The 14,720-nt window shown below is 36.3% G+C and overlaps 1 long non-coding RNA gene across 3 annotated transcripts in view; it reads right to left on the reverse strand.

Annotated features, from left to right (window-relative positions):
* Positions 1 to 14,720, reverse strand: part of LOC134759704 (uncharacterized) — a 515,755-nt gene that overhangs the window by 275,124 nt on the left and 225,911 nt on the right. For all 3 annotated transcript variants that reach the window (XR_010136287.1, XR_010136286.1, XR_010136285.1), the window contains exon 2: positions 5,664 to 5,725. This is a non-coding gene — a long non-coding RNA (uncharacterized LOC134759704). The remainder of the gene's footprint in view (positions 1 to 5,663; positions 5,726 to 14,720) is intronic.

The raw sequence follows: 14,720 nt of genomic DNA on the forward strand, positions 1-14,720 counted from the left end.
TTGTAATGGCTATATAGTATTTCATAGTTTATATTATGGAATTTTATTATGATTTATATCATAATTATTTTAGCCTTTGCCTTGCTTTTAATATTTTTCCTACTTATTAGTTAGCTTTATTAAAGAAGACAGCAGTGTTTCCAAAGAGATTCTCACACTTTATCTTCATGTACACACAAGTATTTTTGCAGTATAGATTCCTAGAAATGAAATTTCTGTATCAAAGATCTGTGCATTTTAAATTGTAATAGATAATGAAAAACTGCTATTCCAAAAGGCTGTATCATTTTCTAGTCTCACCTACAAACAATATAAGAGGGCCCATTTCTTCACAACTCATGGATGCTAAATATTTTTCATAAAGTTTTACGAATCCAATGTATTAAAAATGGCTATCTCATTTTAAATTTTCATTTTTTGCTTCATTTCATGTGGTTATTAGTCATTCTTATTTCTTCTATTAATTGTTCATTCATATCATTCATATCCTACACTCATTTTCCTGTCCTATGATTTATCTTCTTATTACTTTCTGAAAACTCACTACTTGATGTTTAATTTGTATATAATGTAAACATACAGGTTTTTGTCTGTTCTTTACAATGATCTTTCCCAACTCACAATTATAAAAAATCATCTATGTTACCTGTTTATATTTTTATAGTTTTTAAAGTTTAGAGTTTGAATATCTCTGGAATTTATTTTTATGTATAGTATGAAAATATGGGTTTTTTTTTTTAACTCCTCCAAGTGATTCTTGTTCCTGTTCAAGTATACCAGTCACCGTCACAGATTGCAACGCAGGCCAAACGCCTGAGTTTGAAACCCGGCAATCCTTTTTTACTTCATTGTGCATCCTAAATGTGAGAAAACGTACTGTCTTATTGGGTTTTAGAAAATACTGAATAAGTTAAGACCTATAAAGAGCCTAGATAGGAGTATCCCTTAGCCCAGGAAGCCATGATCACTGCATTCCATCCTGTGCAAAAGAGCAAGACCCTGTCTTAAAAAAATAAATAAATAAAACTAAAAAATAAATTAAATTAAAAAGAGTTTAGCATGGTGTCTCCCATGGAGATACCAATACACAGCAGCATTTTATCATTAGCATTGTTATTTTAACACAGCTCAAACATCTTGTTTTTTGTATTCAATTCAAAGCATAAGGCTGGACGACAAGGTGAAACCCCATCTCTACAGAAAAATACAAAAATTAGCCTGGCATAGTGGTGCACACCTGTAGTCCCAGATACTCGAATGACTGATGTGGGAGGAGGGCTTGAGCCTGGGAGGTTGAGGCTTCAGTGAGCTGAGATTGTGCCAACTGCACTGCAGCTTTCAAGACAGAGTGAGACCTGTCTCAAAAAGGAAAATAAAAAATAAAGTATACTGCTACTTCCCCACCTTCTCTCAAAATTCTAGGGCAGAGTCTTCATGTAGATTTTCCAGGATTTTATGGATCCAAAGGCTCCTTAAGGAAATGCCACTTTAAAACAATAGATACTTTTGTTTTCTTGGTCATCAGACTATTTTTAAAGTAGTTAAGTCCCAAGGGTCTTTTTTTTTTTTTTTTTTTGAGACAGGGTCTCACTGTTGCCCAGACTGGAGTACAGTGATATAATCATAGCTCACTGCAGCCTCAACCTCCCAGGCTCAAGCTATCCTCCCACCTCAGCCTCCTGAGGAATTGTCAGTACCGGCGTGCGCCACCACACCCAGCAATATATATATACATATGTATATTGTTTTTTTTAACTAGAGATAGCTTCTCATCATGTTGCTCAGGCTGATCTTGAACTCCTGGGTTCACATGATTCTCCTGCCTCAGCCTCTCAAAGTGCTGTATGGGCCTGGACCATGGCGCCCGGCCCTGAGAGTCTTAAAAGTGTTGGTTGATACAAGTCAATTGCAGTACATAGAGCCTTTTCAATGTTTCGCTTAATCAAAGAATGTGTTTGGTTCTTAACTACACATTTTGAAAGGCTTGTGGGTAACCTCTGTCTGACATCCCAGCTCTGAATATCCAGTGGTCCAATGTGCTTGGGCCTCCCAGGCTAGAAAGCCACTGTCTCCCGTGGACAAAGAGAGGGCCTGGTGACTGGTCCCTCCGTAAGACCACAGGGCACATGCCAGGTCTGTTCATTCATGCTGCACAGGTTGAGATTCTCCAGAGAAGAAACTGGGTTCCTAGTGACCCACAAGGAATAAGAAGACCCCAGCCACTCACTCTTCTCTGTTTTTCTAACTCTGCTTATCAACCAAAGATCTTTCTTTCGGTTTGGTGAAACAGAAGATGACAATAAAGCCTGTTTGTGCTTTATCTACACTTTGTGAGTCCAAGCCTCTGTCAAAGTCCACTTAAAATAATTTTTAAAAAGAATCTGCTCCTAGCTCCACTTCTAAAAGCACGAAATAAGTCTGTAATCAAATGAAATTCAGAAAGGGTATTACATTTTGTCCAGCACCAGTGTACAACACAGAATTTTATAAGTGTCTGTGGTTATTATGGTTATTGGATAAATACTATTTACGGAGCACTTACTGTGATCCAGGGACCATGCTAAACACTTTACATGTATTATCTCAATTAATCCTCCCAGCAACCTTTCGAAAAGGTTCTTTTTATTATCCACAGTATACAGAGGAGAAATAGGAGGCACAGTGTGGCTGAGTAACTTGCTAAGGTCAGAGAACATGGTAGAGCCGGCTTGAATTTAAAAGAAAAAAAATCATGCAAGATTTGTTTTCTTAAATAAGCTTTCAATTTCTTTCCCCAAACCATTCTTCTTAAAACAACAGAACACATCCACCTAGAATCATTGTAACAAATTACTTTCAGTCCAGTATTAACAAAAATGCAGAAGAGAAGGAAAGTGGGAAGAATAAATCTCTAAATAAGCAAGCAAAAACAAATTTAAAAATTATAGCTCTACCAACTATCTTAGAAAGTCTAGTTGTTATGGTCTGAATTATGTTCGCCTGAAATTCGTATGTTGAAGTCCTAAGCCCCGGTACCTCAGAATGTAACAGTATTTGGAGATAACAGCTTTAAAGAGCTAATTAAGTTAAAATGGGGTCTTTAGATGGGCCCTAATCCAATGTGACTGCTATCCTTAGAAAAAGAGGAAATTTGTGCATAAAGGGGAATGACCATGTAAGAAACATAGCAAGAATGTGGTCCTCTGCAGAGCAAGGAAAGAGGCCTCAGAAGAAACCAACCATGCCAACACCTTAATTTCAGACTTCCAGCCTTCAAAACTGTGAGAAAATAAATCTCTGCATTTAAGCCACCTAGTCTATGGTATTTTTTAAGGCAGCCCAAGCAAACTAACATACACCAGTATTTTTGTCAAAGAATTGGGGGAGCCAGAATGCGGGATTCACTGAGAGTTGCACTATAACTCACAGCTTCTACACTGGCTACTAGTAATTTGCAAGAATTTTCTTACATAAAAGATAAAAGTGGGAGTCTAAAGGGTACAAAGAAAATCTTGGAAATGGAAAAAATAACTATTTTCACTTGAGTCTATCCCAATTTTTATAAACAGGATCTTTTAAAATAACCTGTACAGAGGTAGATATCTTCTTCTGTTTGCGCGCGTTCTCTCTCTCCCTCTCCCTCTACCCCCTCTTCTCCTGCTAGCATTTCATTCAACATCCTTACATGTGACAGGCTTCATTCTCTCCACAGGTGGACAGGTATGCTGATTAGGCTAAGAATACATTCGGCTATAGAGGAATGCATTAACTAGAAATATAGCATGAGGTTCTAACTGACAAACTCCTTAACATGCAATTTGGCTTTGATATTGGTTAAGGGAGACAAGAAGCAAGAAATCAACTAATTTCAGCTACTTGTGGCTTACCTACTCACATTATCTCATCACAACAATGGCTCCCCTTTTACCACCAGTCAATGGGCTGGGAGCAAAATCAGTCACCTGAGCTTGATCAGTCTCCCAATCACAGCCATGCTCCCCCAGAAGCTGTGGGGTAACTGGCTTTATGCCACAGTCAGCCCTCCCTCATTTCTGCTCACTAATAACCTTTCCTTGCTTTTGTTTGGATCTTAATGAACTCAACCCTTCACAAGAAGTTTGTCTCTTTTTTTTTTTCTCCTCAACATGAACATAAAATGGCAGATAACCTAAAGAAATAAATATAATTTAGATGTAAAATAAAATATATCTACTAGTGTGTGTATGCATGAGTGTGTGTCTCATTGGCATGCACCAGATTGTACTAAATGGCAGAAATTTCCCAAGGGAAGATAACCTCCAGATACTGCTACAAAGCTTTATTCCCCACACTCTGCAAATTATTTAATTTAAACACTGCTTGATATGACTCTCCTAGGAGAAGCGTGTTTTCCCAGGTCCATTTTTAATTTGCCGGTGTGTATATGCATGTGGGCCTATAGAACTGGCCTCGCAAATGCACACATTGCTAAGAGAATCTGAGCAAAAGCTTCAGATTGCATAACCAGGGGCTGCAAATTGCTGTCTAAAACTAAGAAAATGGTAAAACGCATATGAAATTCCTCCTTCTTTTTGGTAAGGAAAAAATAGATAAAGGTTCAAGTATCCATCTCCCAGGGTCCACAAACCCAGACACTTTCCATTTCCTTGAGAAACAGGACTAATTTTTTTTTTAATAGCGTGTGTGTGTGTGCAGGTATATGCTGGTGTGTGCACCACTGTTCATTTCTCACAGAAGATAGTCACGTTTATTGAAGCATTTTACTAAAGAAAGAGAAATAACACAAAGATTAAAGAATCATTTCTCATCAGCATTGGGTAGTCCTGTATCATATGCCAGGGACACAATTTACAGCATTCTTTTAATCCTGCTTCTTCCACTTGCTTAACTTTTACTGCTATTCTATGGCATAATCAGAAAAGAATACCTGGTGAAACAAAACCTTGAGTGTCCCATTATGAATTTTGCCAAATTTCGCCACAAAAATTCTTGCCCTTTTAAAGAATGTACGGGTTCCATTAAGGAATTCATGAATTTCTCTGCAGACAGAATTTCTTTACATACAGCTCCACAGAAGGGCTAACCCCACCACACATGCATCCTTGAACACACAGGGCCCACCTTAGAGATTGTCTTGTTACCTTGACTAAATCCATTGAAAAGCAGATAGGCATTAGACAGTAATTTCAATATTCACTTACTCTTCTTGCTTCTTCATCAGAGCAAGCTAACAGAATGTGAGCGCCTTTCATCCTTCACCTCGTCTTCCTCTAGTTCTCTCCCTATGTGGTACGCTCCGCACTGGTAAGGTGACTGCCTTCCTCCTGCCAGCCTAGTTATTTATTGACATAAGCTTGCATTCTGGGGCATTATCAGCTTAATGCATAATTCAAAATATCTTGCATGTGGCCTGCACTTTTGCCTTATCCCCTGCATCCTGAATGAAAGATAAGAGGAAGTATTTCCAAAGTGGGCACAGAGAAGGATTCCTGAACATTAACATTACATCCCTAACCCCAACTCCTCAGAAAACTGCTTGCCTTGCAGCTCCCACACACCTTCACAAAGGCTTTATACTGAGGAGGAAACAGTTCAAGAGATGGCCAAAACTTTACACCAAGTGGGGACCCAAGAACCTTTCAGATGAAGAGGTCTCTAAAGGTGGGGAAAAAAATCACAATTACCTTAAGTGTCACATCCTAGCCTGGCAGTCAGATGTTTTCAGCAAAGCAATAGTTTCAAACGTCTGTAAGTCAAAAAAAGAAAAATCAGCTTTAGCATTTTTTTTTCAATGGGGCCGGGTAAGGTACATGTGTGTTGGAAGGGGAGACAGGAGAGTGAATGGGAATACGGACCAGTGGAAAAGGCTTCTTAACATGTTGAAGGAAAGAAGAAGAATCCAATTAGGAGCCAAGGAGAAGACAAAAGGGAGAGAAGGAGGGTGAAATGTTAGGATGTAGATGAATAGGGGGAAAGGAAGGGAAGAAAGAAATAGGCATTTGAGAAGAGCATACTACAAGATCAACTGTATTAGAAGGTTAATTCAGTCAGAACCAATTCAGTAAAAATGGCTGGAATGATTTTTTTTTTTCTCTACTTAATTGCCTTCTGATTGTGTTGATTAAATTAACTAGTTTTTTTAAAATGATGTGTGAAAAGAGAAAATAAGTGGATAAGCCCACCTGCAAACACTCAGATCCAGGTAACCTGTATGCTCTGACTTGAACACGTTAACAACTTGACTGACACAAACATGCACACACGCATATGTATGCATGTGCATGTGTGTGGCAATGTTGATTTTGTCAAGAATTACCATCACTGTCCCCCAGAATTTTCATAAGCATTCTGTATACATGCATATATATAATATATACACTGAGCTTTGCTTTCTATGATCCAAAGATTAATTATCTTTTTGGAAAGCAGTTTGTCCTCAATAGAGTAAGTATGCTGTAAAAACGTACAAGCATCCTTTGTCAGCATGGCTTTTAAAATTCTAGCTCGCTTCCCTCTAACGCACCTAAAGTCAGGACATGATACTAAAAATCAGAAGGTCACCAATATCATTTGGACTTATTACTAAATACAGAATTCTAATAGATGTTTTTTACATGCATTTTTGAGTCTACCAAGCAATAATGCCTCCTTTTTTATAAACATGAAGACATGAATTATTAAAAAATTAAAGACATTTAGAATAATGGTCTTCCATAGGAAAAGTATTTATTTCAACTTTCATCATTCATAGTTTATTGCATTGATTTTTTTTCATCAGTTTACTTAGTATTAGGCTTCCACTGAACTCATCAATAAGAAATGAATTTTGGTAACTTTCAAGTCCACTATATTATTTTTCCTTTTATTTGTAGTGAACTTTTCTTCTCTCAATGGTATTACTGCAATAAGTCAGTCATTATTTCTTTATGTTTTCTTTTCTTTCTTTAGTATTTCATTTCCCTTTACAGCACATCTTGTGATCACAAAGAAAACAGAGACACTTATTTCTTTTAACAGTTGAAATTGCTGCAAGTGATTTAGCTGTCATTTAATTTGATTCTTCTGTCTGTGGAGAAATATGTTTAATGTACTGGAAATTATGTTAATAAGAAAAAGCATTATCTCATTTAATGAAATAAATATACAAATATTTCAAAATAAAATAAAGAGGCAATCTTCACTGAGAAAAATGTCTCTTATGGTTTGCATAAAATAAACAAATGAGAAAAATTTATGAATACATTGAGACACTGACAAAAATTACACCTGCGTTCGGGGGTTGGCATGGCTGCAGCTTGGTAAATGAATTATCCACAACTTAATCAAATATGTTTTTGAAAAACATGGATATATATTAAAAATCAAATTATTAATTTTATATTTTCAATTATGTCAAGCTAGATCACTTTATTTTTCTGGAATATACCCTAGGTTTTTATAAAGTTTTCTTTGTATTTTTTCTCTTCTACTTCAATGATTGCTATTGCTCGAATTAATAATTATAAGCAATCTCACTGAAAACATGACCAACTCATGTAACTATAAAAAAGGTTAGAATCCTTTTGATTTTGCTAATCGTAACAGTCAATGAACTCGTTCCAAAGCTTTTATATATTAAAATTTATCTAATGCACAAAAAGGTTAAATAAATATTGTTAGTGATTTGAGCTAAACTTGAAGCAATTATGTAATAAAAGCATGACCACAGTAACAGAAACACATAATTAGCAATTTAATTACTGGCATGAAGACAAGCTAAAGATGTCAATAAAAAAAAAAAATCTTCAGTGACAAGCCGATTTTTATTCTCTTTACTGCAATTTGAGAGAAATATGCACCACCTGATGAGCAAAATCATTTTTATAAAAACCACCTAACCCTCCACAAACTGAAATATCTAATTTAAAATATTTCTGATTTCGTATCATTGCATAGTGAATCATTACATTTTATCCCATTTAGATTAGCACTTTCTCTTCTCTGAAAATACAATATTTCCAGTCAGCAAGTAAAGAACATTTTGTTTTTCTTTAAATAAGTTAAAGTAGCAGGTGCTCTGTTTCAATTTCATTTTTTTCCAGCTTCAATAACGTATTTGATAGCAATGCTTTCCTCTATATGACAATCCAAATATCCTATCGCTTATCTTCTAAATTTCAGCTGAGAAACATAACTAAACCATCAATTGCTTTAAGGGAGAATAAATGCTAACTATGGTAGATAGTAAGGCTATTTAGGCATTTCTCTAGGTTTTTCACAATTTCTTTCCCTCTCTCATCTCTGTAGTTAGGGTTACAGATGGAAGGTAAAGGAGAAAAATGAGTAAGCTGAGTTTATTGTGAAATGATCCGCTTGTATTTTTTCATTACAATCCCAAGTTTCAGATTTTTAAACAGTCCTCAACTATTTATCTTAACATGTTCAGGGCTTTCTTACCACCTTATATGTCACTAGTATTTAACCAGTAACAGAAAACAGATACCTCTAGATAGAACCATACTGAAGGAAGTTTTCCATCTTGTGATAAAAAGTGAATCGTCTTGGCTGGTGTTCAGTAGTCACCTGTACAAGCCCCATACACGGAGTGAAATCATGAAACCCAGACTTGCTAAGAAGTTTGGTCTATAAATACCCTTGAGGCATGATGGAATACACTTCAAAACATGAACCCCAGCCACTAAGAACATAATAAATAACTCCTAATAGTACTGCCTTTATCATGAACCTACTGATTCTGATCACTTTGACATTACAGTTCCAATCAGATATCCTAACTAAATATTTCATTCTTGAGAGAGGGTGTGTAACACAAACTCAAAAGGTCCAAAGAAATTGAAAGTACTTTTTAAAATATGTTTTATTTGGCTGCAGCTTGATAAATTTTTTTTAAAGCAAATAATTGGGAGACAACTTTTTGGGAACTTCTTTGCTAATATATTGGTAACTAGAATTATTTACTTCCCACATATATTTCAATTAGAGGTCTCTCCTGTTAATAAAGACTTCCCTTTTCCAGTGAGCTTTTGATCACTGTTTATTGTATATCACCATCAGCTTCTAAGTATCTGTTTTAACTGTAAACCTAAACTTATCTGGATTTTTCAACTGTAATTATCCGGGCTTCAAATTCACCTTCTTTGCATAGTTTTATAGTCCAGACACAAGGAATTGTCAAGAGCTTTGTTATTTAAAAACAAGCATGTTAATTTATAAAACTCCATGAAAGACCTTCTAAATTAGCTATTACGGAGGCTGGTTAAGCAAAGATACCAGCCTTTGCAAAAAAGATGGTGTGCCCAACGATGATGTTGCCTCCTAATAGAAGTGTAGTTATGATAAATGTCAAAGAGCTGACACAATAAATACAAAAAAGTTAATAAAATAAAGGGAGCACAGGGTCTTGTGAGTAACTCCCTTTGTAAGTGAGTACTTTGGGGAGAGTTTGATAAAGCTTTAAAATGCAGCATCTCATTTGAACTTAAGAGCTGAACAGTCCCCTCTATAGGTAAAGAAACTGAGATTGAAAGAGGCTAACTTACCCAAGCACAAATGTATTTGAATGGGGACTAAATCACAGTTTTGTTGACTCTAACTTCAAGGCATGAAGAAGAAAGCATTTAAGATGAAGGAATCATCGAAAAAGTAAGTCAGGTAGAGAGGAAGGGAAGTAACTTGGGCAACATACGTACCACTAAGGTGGATTGCTTACTTAGGGAGAGCTGCAAAAGCAGTGAAAAGAAAGATTGGAAATTTAAAAGATAAGAGCAATAGATATTCAGAAATGTGTTCTCTAGACAGTGAGGAGTCACTGATATTTCTGAATAGAATGGTGGTATAATGAACAGAGTGAAGCACGGATTGAAAAGTGGAGAGGCAAAAGGCAAAAAGTGGGTGCTAATGGTACTCCACTCAGACTCCTTTGCCCAGGCACAGTCATCCCCCAGCTGCTAGGAGAGTTGGCAGCTAAAGGCTCCCACCTGCCTCCTTTTCTGCAGGATTGTCCTTAGCCTGGCAGGATCGACTTCACTGCAGAGGTTAAAACTCTACAACCCACAGAAAAACTGCCTGACATGGAAAGGTGGGGCAACAAAAGCCACTTTCTTTGATTTCAGGGACATCAACTTTGTGGGGTAAGTAGTAGGTAGATGTTAGCTTCAACCATATGCCCTGCTCTATTTCCCCATTCCCTTTCTCTTCAATGCATCCTTGTCTCAGGGAAACCCACTTGAGAGAAAGCTGTTAGTACCTGCACTGTCATCCTCTCCCCTAGGAGAAGAATAAACCATGATGTAAACAGTTGAGTAACAGCAAACTCGACTCACCCAGAGAATAATCAGTACACAGAAAATCAACCAGGGAATGCATGGAGGCCATCGAGATGTGATTGTGCTTTTCTGGTCTTCTTGGCTTTAATTGTTCAAAGAACAAAATTTGTACGGCATCACTGGGGGAAAGTTTATAACTCAACCACTCTAGTCTGCACAGGAGATAAGTAAAGCTTCCATTTCAGGTGGACATGAAAAAAAGGAATACTGTTATGATAGTAACCCACCAGACACTGGCTTTCCCTGTCCAAACCCCATTTGAGTTTTGCAGCTTAATAAATCTTTGATCCATTTCTCACCCAACAGGAAACATCCCTGCTGTCTGAGTGATAACTAAACCCTAAATTTGCATCTGTATGTATTTAAAATGTGAAATGACAAAGAAAAAATAATATTTTATAATACTGAGAAGCTAAAACAGGCTGTAAATAAGCTTGTTTTTTAAATATAGCAATCATATTTCTCTTGTACCCTGACATAAATAACACAGGATCTTGAATTCTTATACAATATATTGGTATTCTCTATTATACACTGTAGGGACACTAACTGTTGTCTAAGTCTAGGTCAGAGTTCTGGTTCTTCTCTCAAAAAACTCCTGGTGCTACTTAAGGTGATATCTATCTATCTGCCACAAAAAGAAATAAAAAGTTATTCAATGAACTTTCAGAATGTAAATTCTAAGATACCTCATAACAGTTCCATAATGAGAGAGGAAAGGAGAGAGGGGGAGAGGAGATGGAGGGGAGGGAAAGGGATGACCAACAAGAGAATATGAGAATGTAGTGCCCAAACTACAAATCTTCATGAACTAATACGGCTTAAGTTTCTTTTCTTCTTAATGAGAATCCTTTAGTTTTCATGAAAAATTTCTTAGACATAATTTGCATTTAACATTTAATCTTTCTCCTTCTTTTTCTATACACTGTATTAATAACTACCTGATAACCAATCTTATCTTCCTATTGTGTAGTTTTGTAGCAAATTTATGTTCAGAATGAATTCCCTGCTTATGCAATGCAGTCGGTTACTCATAATAATGAATGGAGATATCAAAAGAAAATGTTAAAACTCCATAGCATGTTCTCAAACTTGAGCAAGCTTAACCCGAGAGCCTGGTGAGCAGATTCTGTCTGGGGCCTCACCTCCAGCATCTTGAATTCAGAACTGAGGACAAGCCAGGAGTTTAGTAAGCAGTATGGGTGATTCTAATGCAAGTTTCTGGAGATTAGACCTTAAATGACCTGGAGAGAACTCACGCTAGCCTTTGAACTACTTTGCAAATGGTTCTTAATACCCCTTCCACTACATCTCTTTTATATCCTAAATGACTGGATTATAGTGTTGGTGCTAAGGGTGAGAAAAAAATCTAAAAATGGAAATCAGCTTTGTTTGGTAAAGGAAGGAAGGCTGAAGATAATAAATTTGAGCTTGGAAATTTATAGTTTTACAGGGAGAACATCACCAGTCATCAGAATAAAAGACAACCTCTGAGTGTTGATGGTGCTGTCCTTGAAATACAGCCACCAACTCACCCTAGACAATGGCCCTTAGTTAAATGATACCTGGAGATCAGACTTGGTTCTCAGATAAGTTTTGAGAATGAACTCTCATAATTTACAGTGATGCATTTAAGAACTGAATAACTTTTACCTAAATACATAATTACCTAAGTATAAATAAAGTTGTTGCTCAAGGTAATAAATACCCAAGAAATACTTTTCACTTCCATTTTGGATAAAGTAATCCCTCTTCAGCATCATGTAGGATACATAATTGTGAATCAAATGGGGTGAACAGAAAAGAACTGTTCTGGCAGTTTCTTAAACAATTTGGACCACTAAGTGAACTCCAATAAAAATGGCAATGGTGACAATGAAAAAGGCAAAAAGGCAAATCTTAACACACTGAAATGTAAAGACAAATTAATATTAAATGTTTCTCCCAAAACAGTATCTCTGGGGCAGGCGTACTGCAGCTGAACTACAAATGGCTTGTATACTTGTGGGTTGTGTAAAGAGAGGTGTCGTGGAGAAAGGTGCTTTAAAAAAAAATTGAATGTAGTCCAACAAAGATTTGGCAGACTACATATTTAAAAGGTTGTGAATGCTTGCAGAAATTGATTCATTCACACTGTTGTGAATCATTTAGCACACACTTCAAAGAGAGTTTAGCTTCTTAGTCTCTGCCTCCCACTTCCTGAGAAAGGCTGTTAATCAAAATGAAGACTCATAGATACAGCCTTGGGAACAGGACAAAGGGATGAGGATGAAGGAACACGGCATGGAACACTTTTACTCCTCTAAGGGTAGTTTGAATTTTTTTGGTTTGGGTGTTTCTTTCTTTTTTCTTTTTCTTTTTTTTTGAGAAGTCAAGGTTTAATGCAGTAGCATCACTTACTATACAGATTCTTAGATGAGGGTCATTATTATAGTTATATAGAAACATAAGCAAGTCCCTATTTAGGAAATGCTTCTAAATGTGCCTAAGTCAAAAACTACACTACCCATTTCACTTAAAAGCAGCTCTCCTCTGAAATTATTAGATTATAGAGTAAAGGAGAGTATTACCATAAGTTATCTAAATTAAATGATTAAAAGCATCTGTATGTGTAAAAATCTTTCGATTATAAAAGAAAAATGTATTTCTTTAAAGAAATAATTTTGACACTATTTTAATGCTTTTACAAAAAACAATAACAATAAATCTACCAATTCAGTGGTAGACTTTAAACCAGGATATTAGATAAAAACCACTACAAATTTAAAACTCACACACAAACACACACGCACACATGCACACACATAACTGAACAAAGTGAATAAAATTTGCTATATTTCTTTTATTTTGAAGGAACCAGTAAATTTACTAGTACTGTAAAAATAACAGGTGATAAATTACCAGTTCTGTAAAATATGCAAGTGATAAATCGTTAGCAGTTAGGGTTGATAAATGATATTTTCCAATAATTAAAATAAAAAATCATAGTTAAAGAAAAAGTACATAGAGCAAATATGTATTTACTGTCTGATGAACAAAAACAAATGTATAGGTTTATAAATGCAAAGTAAGATGAGCCATAGCAGTGGATGTGATCCTTTGAGATGCACTACCCACACCGCAAATGGAATTCCTCATTCACTATGCCACAACCGATATTCAAAAAGTTAAGCTCCTGAATATGCATAACCAAAAAGCTCTTCTCCTACAATTATTGCAATATACTAATGTGCTGTGTTAAGATCATATTTATCTGAAAAAAAAAAAACAGTAATAGGAAGGGGAAGGTGAGGAGGAGAAATTCATATTTTAAAGTCTGCCGTAACAGAGAGCACACAATCCAAATAACAGATAACTTAAAGGTCACGTATATTTGGTTTCAAAGTGCATAATATACCTTCTAATATTCATTTCAATCTATCCATTGTGTAGCCAAACAAAAGCAATGACAGACAAATTTACTGCTTGCCTATTTGGCCTACAAGAACTGTGGTTCTTAATTCTTTATCTTAAAACGCTTATTTCATCATGCCTTCAGTAGATCAGAAGTGTTATATTTTTAATTTAATTCTTCTAACCATCCTATTCCTATCCGCATCTTATAGACGATGATGATGGAACGGAGTGGGTACGTAACTTGCCTGGCTTTGTACGTTAACACTGTGCTTCACCAGTTCTTATTGTGAATCAAGGCAGTGGGAAGGCATCCAGGGTAGTCATTGTTTTCATATTCATAACTCCTGGTCAGAGCTTCTGTTCTCAAGCCTCAGTCTGATTCTTTGTATAGATAGGTTGCAAAGAGGGATTTCATAACATGGACTCTCTTTCCCTCCACGTTTATAATTAATTTTCATTTGGCAATTTGTGACTGGAGCTGCGATTGCTGAGAAAGTGATTCCTATAGACTGAGGACGAACTTGTATGCTGTTTAATTTAAAACACTGGTTCTCAACCCTGGCTGCACAATTAGAATCACCTGGGGAGCTTTAAAAAAAACAAAAAAACAAAAAAGAAATCCTTGCCCAGGCCTTATTCCCAGAGATTCTGGCTTAATGGGCTGGGGTGGGGCCCAGACACTGGTATCATTTCAAAAGCTCCCCAGGTGATTCTAATGTGCAGCCAGGGTTGAGACCCACTGATTTTACAGCCCGGGTTCTGCAACCATGCTATTTCTGCACAACAAGGCAGGAGAGTGGATTTCTAACCGGTAGTACACTATGGACTGATCCTCTTTAGCAAGCGGATCTTAGTTTTGTAAGCAATAAAATGGGAATACTAGTGTATTACATACCCACACTAAAGAACTAAATTAGAAGTTTCTTTTGTCCCTTCCAGATATGGGTTGACCTAAAGCTCAAGCACTTCTTTTGGGATCCTGGGGAATGGGAAGTGGGATATAAGTACAACAATAAAAGG

Source organism: Pongo abelii, chromosome 12 (genome assembly GCF_028885655.2).
Source record: "Pongo abelii isolate AG06213 chromosome 12, NHGRI_mPonAbe1-v2.0_pri, whole genome shotgun sequence".
NCBI classification, from domain to species: domain Eukaryota; kingdom Metazoa; phylum Chordata; class Mammalia; order Primates; family Hominidae; genus Pongo; species Pongo abelii.